Here is a 15,507-nt window from a genome sequence, read left to right as displayed (position 1 = left end):
TCAGAGATCATAGCAAGTAGTGGCATTTGTGAAGCAATAAATTCTTCTTAGACAGTGTATATTAACATGCATTGCTGATCTGAATACTTCCACAGTGACTTACAGAACAGAGACATAAATAGTAACTCATCTTTATGCCACAAAGCACATCTTTTACCTGTTGATTTACTAAGAAGAACCTCTTGGCACTTCTGTGCTCTCAAAAGACTGAAGGATGTGGGATAATAATGGTGAATGACTAAACATAGAAATAAAAGATGGGATTTTTTAGATTAACTACTCAGGAATTTTGAAATTTAGGAGGAAAAAATGGATAGATTTAACTAAAAATAAAATCACTGCCTGAAACCCAATGCAATTATTAGAATCACCACTCTAAATCTCTGTACTGGAAGATTGCAATAGGTCTACCAAAAAGTCAGCTTAAATCCACTGTAAAAGGAATCTTAGTTGAGACTAAAAGGAATAAAAATGCAGCACCATTACATTATCAAATGCTATTACAATAGTTAATTGCTCACATTTACAGTGATTTCATAATCTCCCATTATGGCAGCTGCAGGGAGGAGACAGAGAAGAGGTACATGTGAAGTCTTGGCACTGAAATCACAGAATGTATGTTAAAGGCTTATTAAGACTATTTAAGCCCTTTCCCTGCTGATTATGGATTGTCCTCCATTGTACACTTCCTAGTGTTTTGTCTAACCTAGTTTTAAATATCTCAAGCAATGGGAATGTCTTCAGTTCCCTTAGGAGATTACTTCAAGGCTAATGGATTTCTCTGGCAGAGATGCCTTTTGATCTCCTGCCTACATTTGCCCTTACTTTATTCCTTTTGATTATGAAAGTTTCTTTCCCTCTCCTTTTTTTTTTTTTTTTTTTTTTTGTGTGATAGATACAAGATATCTCATGAATATTAGAAATTCCACTCCCTTCCTCATTTTTACAGTGATAGGCATTTTTTGAGTGAGGAATCTAGATGATTTCCATCCAGATAAAGCCAGTAGCAAGCTGCCAGCAGTGCTAACAGTCAGTATAGTCATACTTCTTTGGCTGCTGCTGTGCCACTAGCAGTGGTTTCCATATGCAGCCCTCAGCCAGCTACTTGTCACCACCCTCTTCCTAGAGGTTATGCACGCCCTCCCACTCCTGATTTTCTGGCTAAACTATTGCTAGAATTGCTGCTTAAAATGAGCCAACTTACTTAAAGCCTGTTCAAACAGTGAATTATTGCTTACCCATCTCTCTCTGGCTGACACGGGCTAGACAATCCTTCCAGCTCCATCTCATCTAGCCCAGGGGAGAGATGGTAACCCCCAGCAAGGTGGTGGTGACCTTTTATGCAGCAGAAAGGAAAATGCCAATGCAAGCATTCACAATTCTCCCCCTGCTCCTGGTGTTCTGTGGAAACTGGGAACGACTAGCGATGAGACAATTAGAGATTGCAAGGAGACAGCTGCATTTTTTCCAGACTGAAGGTGCCTACCTGAGCTTTGCAGAAAAGTCACTCTGGTTTGTGTTGCATAAACAACCTACTTTGATAAGATTGCTTACAGTAAAATTGCTTTCTTCTGAAAATAAAAAGATTTCATGTTTTCTCCACTACAGATGCTGGCCATAACTCTGAAAAGGAAGACACACACGGAGTTTGGTGGTGCAGTGCCAGGTGCCATGGTTGTGCATGTTGTATACTTCCAGCCTAGCCAGAATGAGGATGGGAGACCAAGACTTCAGCCAAACAGAAGAGTCAGTCTGGAAGTGTTATGCTTCTGTAGAACACTCAAACTGTATTAAGTTATTTTCATATTTTATAAATACTCTAGATGCCATCAAGAGACACCTCAGTGATAGAAATCACTAAAAATTAGGAAACAGTGTATTTTTAATAAATATAACAACACACAGTCCCTCTCACTGAAATAAGAATTTCTGTCTGCAAAGTATAACCATTAAGAGAAATTTAAGTATTAAGGACTCTTTAATGCTTTGCAAATGGCTGAGGATGGGGTGATAAATGCATTTTTTCCCTGGCCTGTTCCAAATTATGTTTTGCCAACATAGCTATGTCAGTTGCTGGTGTTAAAAATTCACGTCCCCAGCAGATATTGCTATGTTTGCAGAACTCCTGGTGTGGACATAACTTTGCCAGAAGGAGAGAGCTTATATTGGCTCAACTTACATCACTTAGGGAGGTGGTGTAACTATGCTAGAAAAACTCCTTCTGTCAGTTTGAACAGTGTGTGCTGCGGGGTGCTCTGCCAGTGACAGCAATGGCAGAGCTGCGGGGTAGACAAGACTGGGATCGTTGTCGCTCCATACATTCACTTTTAATTAGCAGATTAATCAACATGCCACATTTGAGAAAAGCATCTCATCAAAGACTGCTGCATTTATTGACATCCTCAGTCTGCCTGTCTGCTAATATATCACAACTGCTACTTTGATGCCTCTTGAAACAAGAAACCATGTGCTACTCAAAAGTGTATTTTTGGAAACCAGGCAGCTTAAATTATGACCTCCCTAGGTGTGTTGGCATCTTTTTCGCAGTCATATAATTTTATGTTTTCTTATGTCCGTTCTTGGCACCTACTGGCCTCCAGAACTGTATTTTGGAAGTCTAGTCCATTCAATCTCTCCTGACTCTGTCAAAGATAATGATTTATTCTGATCTAAGCCTAATTGAAAAATATTTTTAAAATAAAAGAGAAAATAATTGTTGCATTAAATTCTCTGAAGTGTCTTTAATATGCCCTTGGTGTACTTTTCTCCAAAATATCACATCACCTTCTTTCACATGACTCTGAATGCTACTCATGCCTGAAATATATATAATAGATACTGATTGCAGCAGTTGGTTTCAGTATCAGCTGGTTCCTTCCTCTAGCTAGAGTGTGCCTGGCGGTTCTTTCCGGAGCTGTGTGACCTCCGTGTTTATGTCTAATATCTTGTCTCCATTTACCAGAGAGCTTTAATACCATGCACACTTGGTAACACTTATGAAATGCACACAAGCAATGAAAGTATTGCTTAGGGAAGAAAAAGAAAGGTAAATATTGCCATGGGAGTGTTCATTTGAACTAGGTCTACCTAGCATAATTAATTGCTTTGGCTTCACTTCTCATAACTGTGACAGAAGGACTTGCAATAATTCAATCTGAGGAGAAATATATTTCTGTCTAGAAAATGGAGTGGTACCTGGTCTTTAGGAAAACAGAGAAAACATTGTTACTCTTATTACTGTCCAGCATGTTTCTGGATGCCATCTTAAAAGGACGAGAGCAGATACCTGCAACAGCACCTAGAACCAGCACCTGGAAAATCCTCAACTGTTCGTTCCTCTCTAGATAATATCATACAAGTGGCTTTGAGCCAGCAGCTCTTCCACTCCCCTTGTTCCTCTCTTTTTAGCTGCAATGTCATCTATGCCATACCACTGATTGTGTTTGCTGAAGAAAATACAAAGAAGGCTATCACAACCTCAAAGCATCACTGAATCACGTTATGTCTTATCAATGTCCATAACAGGTTAGGAATTAGAACAAGTGGAACAGAATTTAGCTGGAGAGAGGAAAATGTGATGATAAATGGCCCCCATAGTTCTGACATGTTTGTCTGGAAAGGAAACAAGAAAAGCAGTATGTGTATGGCATATGTAAATATATTAGACTAGCAGAGGATGCACTCAGAACAAACAAAAAATATTATATTTGTGATCAGCTGTCTGGAAAAGTTTTAGATTAAGACTTTTTTTTTTTCCATTTTCTAAAAGACTCTGAATAGTACCCTTAAACTAGTATGATCATATGAATTTAAATAATAAAATTGCACAACGACTATAATAAAATTAATTAAGAAAGCAATTCTAGGCTATAATTAATGCCAAAAAAGACCCATATTGAAAGTAAACTGGAAGAAAATTTCCAGTTGAACTGTGTGCACATTAGTGAAAGTTTCTTTAAATAGTTTCTATAGTTTAAATAGTTTCTATAGTTTCTTAAAATCATGTAAAGAAGCAAGATTACTATCATGCTATTTTTTTACAGTGATTTCATTTCCTGAGAGTACAGCTTACTTATAAAGTTTGCTAATAACTTAATTAACTAACAAGCTTAGACTCTGAGGCGCTTACTCCTGCCAGTCTCTGCTTTACATAGATATGGCTGTATTAAATTGGCTTTGTCACAGAACTGTTCTCTCTTCCTCCATCCCCTTGCTGTGACACAATCTTAATTTACAGGCAAACTTGAATAGGTCCTTAAAAACTTGATGATGGGATGCCTCTCTCTATGCCTTAATTATGCAAAAAGCTATGAAAGGAGTTTAAGGAAGAAGAAATCTTCTAACATAAATAAAGGCTTCTAATACAGAAAATGAAACAAAAAATAAAACTCTTTTACACACAGAAGATGTGGCAGTGTAGGCAGGCCACCATCTTACCGATTTACTCTCACAGAGCAGGACTGTTACATTTCAGAGTACAAGGATATTTGGAAAGAATAACTGGGATCAGCCAATTTGTTAACCTCTCTGCTAATACTGCAGGCTGTGGTGGTGTTTGTAATGTGGGCAACTGTTCAAAAAAGAGCGGAACAGAGGCAACTCCCTTTACACAAACTTTTCCATTTTGTGAACCACATCTTAAATGAGAACACATCCCTCCCATACAGACTGAGGGCCACCTCCCATCCCACCAGTAACCAGCTAATATTTCTGTAACAGCTACAATAACTGAGTTTATTAACTCAGTGAGGAAGTAAAAAGAATAATAATAATAATAATATTAAAAAGAAAAAACAGACCAGAATTGAAGGTTTTAATTTCTTTTCATTCTATTTGCTGTCTAGAAATGAGACAGCTACAGCTCTCTCCAGCTGACAGGTGTCCTCTCTTTGACAGCTGTCAGATCAGGAGGTACTTTGTGCACCATCAATAATCACTGTCTGCGGAAGACAAGGACATAGTATGATGACAGCTGAGCTAGATGTCACCTGAGTGAGGACATATAACTGCATCTGTGTTAGGGTGCTAGCTCCCTGTATTACCATCAGAGAGGGCAAACCACCTCCAGAACTAGATCTGGACAGAAAGAATCTCACTTGAATTTATCTGTTGTTTCCATCCACCACCAAGGAACTCAGCCATGCACCTTAGTTTTTCTCACCTCCTGCATTTGGCACGAGTCAGGGGCCTAAAATGTGGCCAGCTTTAACTATCAGCCACTACTGAGATCTATGTGCCATAGGGAAGATACAATGAACCATAAAAAGTGCCTTGCAAAAGTAAAAAATGCTCTGGGAACTGTCCCAGGGTGAACTTGCTGTAGGGACTGAACTAGCTGCAGCTCCAGGGATTCCTGCTCCAACACGCAAACAACACGTGATTTACTGTATCTGTTGCAGTTCTAAGTTTAAAATGTTTACTGCACTCCTGATGCTTTATCCACTCTGAAACAAAAATATTTTCCAACAGAGTGTTGAGCTGTGGCTAACTTCATAAAACGTCTGTTGGTGACTTACTGGGAAATGAACAAATAAACAAACCAAAAAAACCCCAACCCCAAACCATTACAACACAAAAAGACAAAAACAACTAACCACCAGAAACATTCAATTTCCTCCACAATGAAGATGAATTTCTCCGGCTCTTTAAAAGTCCCTCAGTGCTCACTGTCCTTCCCAAACCCTCTCTTGTCTCCATAACATGTCATTTGAAGCTCATTTTCAACTGGGCAATAAATAAAGACAAGCTAACGTAATTGGGGGTTTTATTATTTGCTTGTTTGTGGGGTTTTCTGGCGTGTTTTACCTGGGAAAATCTGTAGGAACTGTTTAACAGCTTCCCTCGGCACGGGGTCCCGTGGGGCTCACAAACGCGCCCCGCCGGGGGGCTGCGGCAGAGGGACGCATCCCGGGGCCGGCGGGGAGGATGAGGAAGGAGCGGGCGGACTCACCTGGCGGCGGGCGGGAGCGGAGGCTGCGGCCGGGCACTGAGGCGGGGAGCGGGGGCGCAGAGCGGGGCAGCGGCGGGGCCGGGCGGGCTGAGGGGGGCTCGGCGGTGCCCGGAGCGCGGCGGGGCCGGGCGGGCTGAGCGCTCGGCGGGTGCCCGGAGCGCGGCGGGGCCGGGCGGGCTGAGGAGGGCTCGGCGGGTGCCCGGAGCGCGGCGGGGCCGGGCGGGCTGAGGGGGGCTCGGCGGTGCCCGGAGCGCGGCGGGGCCGGGCGGGCTGAGGGGGCTCGGCGGGTGCCCGGAGCGCGGCGGGGCCGGGCGGGCTGAGGGGGGCTCGGCGGTGCCCGGAGCGCGGCGGGGCCGGGCGGGCTGAGGGGGCTCGGCGGGTGCCCGGAGCGCGGCGGGGCCGGGCGGGCTGAGGGCTCGGCGGGTACCCGGTGCGCCCGGCCCGGCCCGCCCTGCCCCGCCGCCGCGGCGCTGCCAAGGTCACGCTGCTTTGCTCTTTCATTGCTAAGGCAGCAGGGTGCACCTTGCCGCAGTTTGGCAGAAATATGCCAGCTTGCCTAAAATGATGCCATTTCATATGAGTTGAGTTAGTCTCAGGAAAATTTTAGAATATTTAAACAGATTTGGTTTATAAAGGTATGTTGTCCTGATAACCTTCCTATCACCCTGAGGAAAATCCCTTGGTAAAGTACAAGTCATACCACTGTTTAATGAATCTCTTAGAAAACATCAGCATGGTTGATACTGTTTGGGATAATTTAATAGAAAAGATAAACTTATTCTCCAGCTTCAGGAGAGAGAACTCTAATCTAAATGACCTCTAAACCAAGTTACTTCTGGGAGGTTATACCAGTGATGAGGACAGACATTTGACTAAGGAGCTCAGTGTACAGCTGCACTACAGAAGCCAGAAACGTTTAGCAAGTATTTTTTTACAGTTGATTTTCTTGTATAAATAGCTTATATAGCTTTTCCAATTGCAAATCTCCACCAGTCTTGGAATTTTATTTCAGCCATTGGAAGACTATTCATTAAAAGAACCACAGCTGCTCTGCAGGCAGTCACAACTCATAATTAATATCCTTCTATATGCGGACATATAAAAAAATATTTTCCCTTTGTCCTAGTGTTTATGGCAGTGATGTGTCAGACTGCTAGTAAATTTGAAACCTGAGGAGTTTGTTTTTGGAGTCTCCAGTGGAGATCAAAGTTTCAATCGTTACTCTCTCACTGAAAACTTTTGCCTATATCAGGCTCATTAGTAGAGTTATTACTAGAAGTACTGAGCAATATCTCTTTTATGATGGTTGGACTGTAATAACAGCAAAATAAATTATTGCTGTGCAAAAACAAGACAGAAAAATTTCCCTGAACTGGGGACCAATATACTTCAGCAAACACTGGCTGTAAAACAAAGAAATAGTCTCCTTCTCCAGCTCCTACAGATATGATTTTTCTGCTGATACCTTGAGAGGGAAGCTGAGCTACAGCTACTTCCTGACTTGCAGGATTTTGGAGGGACCATTGTTTTTCAGCAAGCTAAACCTTTCTGAAATACACTTATTCACATATACAACCCACACATAACTCATTAGCACAATATTTATGCATGACATTTTCTTGACTCTGTCACCCTTACATGGCCAGGAGTCTGATTTTCCATCTATGTCAGTCTAACACTGCTGTACTTCAGCGAGCCCCTTAATTTTGGGCAGAGGACACAGAAAGAGACTAGAGATATTTAGAATATGAACAATAGAGATATTGACAGCATGAACAATCATCCCCATTGTGAATGTGTGATCATAGAAATGCTTTGTAAAAACTTCAGCATGGATAGAAAGGGACCCATTTGAAAGGATCCAAGCCACCCTTAGACATTTTAATCTCCTGCTTCATCAAAGTAATTTTAAACCTTCCTCACTTTCTAAAGCTAAAGGACAAACATCTTTTAAAAGCCTTTCAGACATATTTATATGACTTTTCTAGTAAACATAAGATAATGGTGATTAAGGCATAATAAATTATCCATATGTGCAAAGCATCTGTCCTTGGTCTGTGAAAGTCATTCTGAAGATGTAAATTCAGACTTTCATCTTTAGGTTTTTCTGTGGATGTTTTTGGCTAGAAGTTAATAATGTAATTGTGGCAGTATTATATGATTTTTGACCCGTTCGAAAAACACTCCAGAGGACATCCCACACTGCTGGGTGAAAATAGTTTATATGACTCCTTTTTTCCACCTTAACATTGACAGACTGATGATGAATAACAGTAAGTCTCCAGTTCCACTTTGGCTCATATGTGCAAAGATTCTTGTCTGTTACACTTGTTCACCAAGCAAGGCATCTGCTCTAGTACAAACCTGTCAGCTTCATCAAATACTTCCCTGTATCATAACAGGTCATCCAGTGACTCTGAAACACATCTCTGCTGTTGGCAGAAGGCCACATTGCTTTTGAAACCCTCTCTCTTCTCTCAACCGTGGAAAAGACACCCTTGAAAGAAATACTAAGAGATGAAGAATTTCCCATTCTCATTGTAAAAAAATCTGAGTCCATGTGCTTGATCTCTATTTAAGGGAGTGTAAAATACCCCCAAGGCAATGTCCCCAAGAGATGACTCCTCTTGTATTTCAGCTATGTCACTGGAGCCAATAGGGGTAGGCAGAAGGAGGAGCTGAGGAATAACTGAATGAAACAGACCTGCCTGGTTGGAAAGATGCGAAATATCTTGACACATTTTGTCCTCTGCAACTAGTCAAGGACACATACAGATCTCTACTGATGACAGCTTTTCCTTCCGTAAATCTGGTGGTTTTATTTTTCAGTACCAGCATGACCATCTTCTCACACTCACACTGCCACATAATGCTATGGAACTGCTGGATTGATGTGGTGCTAAAATTGCCTATAAGCAAGGTTATCAAATAAAAAGTGCTGCTTTGTTATTTTTCAGCATGCCTTTTTTTTTTCCCCTCAGAGTAACTAGTCAAAAAATGCAACAATTGTTACTAAATTCACTTTAATGCTGTTGCCAATCTGCTGAATATGACAGACCACATTTAGTATGGACACAAGCTTAAGACAGTATTTCACAATTCCTACTTATTCCATTTGAGAGACATAGCAAATATATGACAGTCTCTCCTGCCTCATGATTAAGAGGCTGCTCTTCAACTCCCTTTCCCTACCTATCTGCCATAAAATAGGTTATGAGATTAAAATGAGCTTTATTTAATTCGAACTTTTAACTGTAATTATGGAACATTTGACAGGGGAAAAGGCTAGTGGAAATACTGAATCTGTTTTATCCAAGTGGGTTTAGGCCGTGTAGCCACAGCACAATGAAAGACAAAGTTCTGTATAAGAATGAAGCAGAGTTTGAAATGTGCTTGCTGTTGCGTCAGGTTAAACTAATTTATGACAGGAAAATAGTCTGTTGCTTCATTGCAATCCATTTCTGAGTTGATTTTGCACATTACAGGTATGACACAGCAGAATTTCTAAACAAGATTAGAAATTCTGCTTTTATACCTTGTTATTCTTTTATAGCTTATCATTCTTTTATAGCCTTGTCATTCTTTCACAGAAATACCATCTAGAAGAAATCAAGTACAGATGTCTGAATTTCCAGACTTTGTAACAGGATGCTCTTCATTATTAAGCTGGCAATGTTATTGGAATGACCAGAAGAGGCAATAAAGAAAAAAAACAATGCACACACACATGGATGTATGTGTGTGTATATGTTTGCACTATGCATGCATAGGTTTGAATCTGCACATTGCTACTGCAGCTTCTCTGGTCTTAGAGCTTCCCTTCAGCTGTCCTAAGGCAGCCAGCAGCTAGCAGCAACTTTCCTTGTTGCTTGCTGCTTCAAAACATTTTCTTTGATTTATTTTGCTAGTTCTCTCTACATAGGTAGAAATGCCAAGCAAATGTAAGTTTTAGCTTCATTTTAGTGGTTTTCTTGATGTGGCCCTTATGAAGGCCTGAGGATTTTTGTGCTCTTCTAACACTGTTTCTTCTGTCAGTAACTCTTCCATGCCCTATCCTATGCCATTACCGAAGCTGGAATGCTATCATCCCTTTAGGATCCTTGCTCTAATCTTCACTTGTCCTGAGATACTGCTACAAACAATTGGCCATGATGGCAAATTACCATAAACATTTGAGTTCACCTCTTTTGGAGTTTTGGTTTGGGTTTTTTTTGTTTTGTTTTGTTTTTTTTTAGTCTTCGTTATTTTCCTCCTTAATCATGGTTATAGGATATGGTTACACCACCAGATCCAGTTGATATTTTATCACCATACCTCCCTGGGAACATATTTAGTCCATTGGTGACTCAGCTTTGCTCAAAGTACGCAGAGATGCCTTTTTAGTTCAATTTAGAATGCAATCAAATATCAAAATTTTGCACCGAGGAAAAGAAGCTGGCCAGTTCTGCTGTCATGTAAATATTTGCTTTTTTATGCTAGAACTTTCAATACTTTAGGATAATTGTAGTTTGAAGAAAATGCAAATTGATAACTAGCAGTTTTACCAAGAAAATAGCCATGTAGAGTTACATTCTGCTTCATGTTTATGATATTTCTCATCTCTAAAGCATATGCTTGATTTATGTCTTACAGAAATTAATATCCACAATGAAAGGGCAATGTACTGTTTTGTAATCTTTGAATACCTTGTAACTTTACAATGACCAGGCAACTTTCCATCTGTAGTTTTGCAAAGAGGTTCCTGGCTGACCCAAAAGTTATGTGTTTTATCTTTGTTGGTCTCCAAGAGCTTAGCCAGGTAAAATAGTGTATCTAGTACTTCATCCACAAGCCTCCTTTTGAAGTCTTGCCAACAGCCTCTTTTTATTTTGAATGACTTGGCAGATATCGGGGGAAAAAAAAATGATGGCTATGCCTTGAAATATGTCCCCCTTTACTTTGCTGCAAGAATCCCATCCCTGTCACTTGTGTTGAAGAAAATTGCTAGCTGAACTTATGAACTTGCTGTGCTGAGATGTTCTGGGTGGTACTGAGTTAGCATTGCTGGCTGGATCCATGAGGCAACCATGTAAAAAAAAAACTGCTTAGGATTTTAGAAAAGCTCACTCAGTCATGGATTATGTGTTGAGATTATGTCTAATTTCTGTGATTTAATTTCTTTTGTTGGTCATGTACAATCTTAATAAACAGTGATATATGAGGGCCTAATGGTAGCTGCATTTGTTTTAAAGTGCTCATGAGAAGGATGAACGAAGACTGAAATAAGAGATATGGATATGGATATCTTATAGGAATTGCAGACCATATTAATCCAATTTGGAAATGCATCCTCTAGCAGCTATCTCCTGATTACATCCCTGCTGAGCACAGGGTAGGAAAGGAGAAGCAGAAATGACTGTACAGACTTCTCAGGTGATGTTTGTGACAGAGAAAAACAAAACCAGTGTCATCTATTAAACACTGATGATGCTATGGCAGAAATAAATTACAAAAGGGAAGACAAATTTCATACCCTGAGATTAGTTTTTATCATGGTATCTTCTGCCCAAAGGTGGACTGCGTGTGGAAATGGAGACGGCAGATGCTGTTGGATTCAAAACAAAAGCACCAAAATATGCAATGAAAATGCAATCAAACAACAGAATCGGCACACAGATTAGTAATAAGTATGTGAGCAAGTTAGCATCATTTTGCCTTATTTTACAAGCGAGAACCCAAACACAAAATTTAGTGCAAGTTTAAATTTTCAATTCCCTAATTTCTATTAATAGAAGTGCCTGATAAGAGATGTCATGGGTGCAGGAAACATTCCACATTAAGAGTGATCGAAACTGTCTGTGACTTCTTTATTTAGAAAGGAGAGAAATAGGAGAGGCTCAGCTGGAGAGAATAAGAATAATAAATGGCTAAATGAAGGCAAATAGAGTCAAGAGAGTTCCCATTTCCATGAAAGAAGAGGCTATTCTTTGAAAGTAAGAGAAACCCAAACCAGTAAAAACAATTACATTTCTAGAAGTCAAATTGACAATGACTAAAGCTTGTCACTACAAGGTACTATTAAGTTAAAAACCTTGGGAGAATTCAAAAGAGAAATAGAGGCAAAAGACTTCCTGACTAAATTGCAGAAGAATGGGAAGAAAATAAGCCTACCCACTAGGAAAAAAAAAAATCTTCTGACTGGAAAGTGACACTAGATTTAAGACTAATGTCAATAAGAAGAATTTTTTCCTAAAATTATGTTATTTGGTACTGTCTATCTACCTCAAGGTCCTCTGCTACAGACAGCATTTGACATTAGTTGGAGCTAGAAACAAGAGTCTTGCTCAATGGACCACTGCTAAACCTTGCTTGTGTTGCACCTCACAGGAAGATGAATTAGATTTTATAATTCAGAAAATATTTCTAATACTTTTTTTCCCTGGAAATTACTCAGCACATCTTTGTGTTGGGAAAGGGATGGACAGTTCTAAGATATGGGAACTGGTTTTTTTGATGGCTGCTTTGGCCAGCTGTAATTTCATCTCAATGATTCTCCTATCTTTTACATGTGCCTGTTTTCTTTACAGTCATTCCATTGCTCACAGGAAACTTCTTTGTTCCTACCTGTCTCCTCTATTTCTCCTCCTTCCTAATCACAACTTGAAACTACCATTTCTGGCATGCCTCAGTCTAAAGGACAAATATTGTACTAAACATTGCTTGACCTGTAATTTAGGCATTATTTTAAAAACAGTAAGTATTTTTCTCTTTTTCTTGCTCCCCCAAATCAGCTGCAGTGGGGAACTTTTCACACAAGATTGGAATGTCAATACCTTGCAAAATAAAACAAATTAAATGTCTCACAAATGAGTGGGGGGTGGGATGGTTTTAGGTATTGTTTTTTGCTGAAGTCCAGAGGATTACACTAGAACTATATTGGATATCCATAAACCAACATGAAGAAAAGAAAGTGATATTCCTATCCTTTCTTGTTCAGGTGAGAAATAACAGATGGGATGAAATAAAACAAAACTGAGGAGCTGCTCCCTACTGTGTATAGGGAGTTTTCTGTGTGTGTGTGTGCAACTCTATGAGCTGCACAGAGACAAAGAAGCCCAAGCTGTTTAGAAATAAATAAGATTCCTCCCAAAAAATTACCCGTAGGAAACAGTTCACAACTTCAAATGAAATGTGAACTTTGAGTTCCTGTTTATTTTTTATGCTCTATGATTGATTGCACAATAATAAGGACATCTCTTTAGCTTAACGGATACTAAAATTTATGTTTATCATCCGAAAATCAGTGTTAGAAATTTTTTTGTAAACTTAGAGCATGAAAGATCAAAGAAATATTTTCAAACAGAATGGAAAATACAAGATAATAGCATTTGCCAGGAATATTGTTCAAGGTTGGTTTCAACTGATCACTAGGTGCAAGAGTGGATGAGAACCAAGAAAGTGAAGTTCAGAAAGTGTTCCAGCCAGGGAACAAAATCTCAGATATTTATAAAGACATATAATTTCCTGTTTCTCATACATAGTTACCTAATAAATCCTTGTCTCTCACTGCATAACAACACTTTGTATGACTTTGTATAACTCCAATCTGCTTGATATCAGTGAGACAGCAGTAAAAGAGTATGAGCAATACATTCTCTGCAAGAGAAAACCTTTTTGATTGACTTATAAAAAGTACAGAAACTCAACAATTTACCATTCAGACAATAAGCTATTCTCATGAAATTTACTTGTTTTTCAGTTTGCTTTCTATATGCTAGCAAACCCACATAATTAGCAAAATTTAAAAGAGCAAAGTATTTATAAAAGCACAATTTAAGCTTTTCTGAAATACCTTTTGCATTATCCCATGAAATCTGGATCATTTGAACTCTGGAACTGTGAGCTGGCCACAGGATGATATTTGTGATGGTTGTGTAAACACACCTTCCCCCCAGAGGGAAATATAAATTAACATATCTACTGTTTAAATAGAAATTAATTACCATGTATTTTCTATTTTTTTCCCCTGGCTTCAACTATTAGTTATGATCAGGAAGTAAAGCACAAAATATTAGGTCTTGTAAAGCAAAGACAACCCACACGCACTGCCACCCCAAAAAGCCAAAAACCCACACAGAAAGAAAAGCACACAAGAAAAAGAGGTGACGTTCATCAAGATCCATCTCTCCAAAGAAACCTCTAAAATGCATCCAGTAACTCACCCAGTCTTTTGAAATACCACTTTTATGTTCATGAGAGTGACTGTCATCTAGCAGGACAGTGTTCTCAAGTATGTTTTAATCTGCATGGAAAAATGTGAAAATGTCCAAGATAGAATTCTTGGAGGTTAAAGAACCAACATCCAAATGTTATTTTGTGTATTATACACTATGTTTTGGAGAAGACTTGGAGAAGTAAAAGAAAAATCCCCTTGGGGTGGCAGTGGGTGTGGGTTAGCATGAGAACAATATATTTTATTGGATTTGAGTATCTAAGACATCATGGTGGAATTTTGCAGTGTTGTAACATCAGATCCAGTTCTTTCATCTTTGAGATATAAAATACAAAAAGACTTCTAGGAATCATTTATTACTTTAGGAATTGTAGTTTTTATCCCTAAGTTTTCTGGAAGAGGTAAAGGCTGAAGAAGAACCAGATATTGTTTGCTAATCAAAATGCAGTAAAATAAATTTAAAAAAAATAAAAAAGGAAAAGAAAAGAAAAGAAAACAACAAAAGAATGCCAAAACAAAACACCAAAGACAAAGAGAGAACTGGGAAGGACTTTGTTTAAAGCTGCAGATGAATGCTTTCTTGGCAGATGTATAGGTGTTAGAATTCAACACTACAGGAATGGAAGTAGAAATTAATTTTATGGGGTTTTTAGCTTGTATCACTACATAACCTCACAATGATAAAAGTGAGTAGTTGGTTAGGTGGTGCTGCTGTAGTATTCAGTCATAGTGAAGTTGGATTTTAAAAGTAATACAAGGAATTGAAATAACTTTTAACAGCTGCTTTGTAAATGCGTAGAAAAATGTCAGTTCTCAAGGAACTTACTTGATATGATACATGTCAAGCACATTACTTAAAGTGAAATACTATGAGTAAGGAAAGTCTTGGATTTTAACAATGAAGGGACAGTTAAGGACAATCTACCTGTAGTTTTCTACAAATTGTGCTTTTTGTCATTTGTAATCTAGTAGCATTAGGAAATCTCAGATGATTCATGCTTCCCGTATTTCCCCTGTCACACCTTAAATGTTCCCATCTTTTTAAGTGGGGCTTTAGGACTCATATAGTGCTAATCTCCCTAGAAAATGTTCAAGTGTTTAAGGTTAGTGATGGATGACTTTGGAGAAGAGGCAAAGAGCTCACTTCTCCAGGGTAACTAGTGAACACAGTAATACAATCTAAGTGTCTGAAACATCCTCATCATAAATGGCTCTATTGAAGAGTAAAAAAAAAAAGAAAAATTACTGCAATGGCAGCACAAGCCTTTTACATATAATAACTTGATCATTACTTCAAAAAACTACTCACGATTTTTTTTTCTGTAAGTGTCAGCAACTTTTATTT

At 39.1% G+C, this 15,507-nt stretch overlaps 1 protein-coding gene across 3 annotated transcripts in view; it reads right to left on the bottom strand.

The window, feature by feature from the left end:
* SULF1 (sulfatase 1) overlaps positions 1 to 6,059 on the bottom strand; it is a 183,066-nt gene extending 177,007 nt beyond the window's left edge. For all 3 annotated transcript variants that reach the window (XM_072924739.1, XM_072924749.1, XM_072924751.1), the window contains exon 1: positions 5,951 to 6,059. The gene's annotated coding sequence lies outside the window, so the exon portion shown is untranslated. The remainder of the gene's footprint in view (positions 1 to 5,950) is intronic.
* Positions 6,060 to 15,507: the final 9,448 nt, after the last annotated feature.

The sequence above is a fragment of the Taeniopygia guttata genome, chromosome 2 (assembly GCF_048771995.1).
Source record: "Taeniopygia guttata chromosome 2, bTaeGut7.mat, whole genome shotgun sequence".
Classification (NCBI taxonomy): domain Eukaryota; kingdom Metazoa; phylum Chordata; class Aves; order Passeriformes; family Estrildidae; genus Taeniopygia; species Taeniopygia guttata.
The sequence above is the reverse complement of the archived record's forward strand: the minus strand, read 5'-3'. Positions and strand labels throughout refer to the sequence as shown.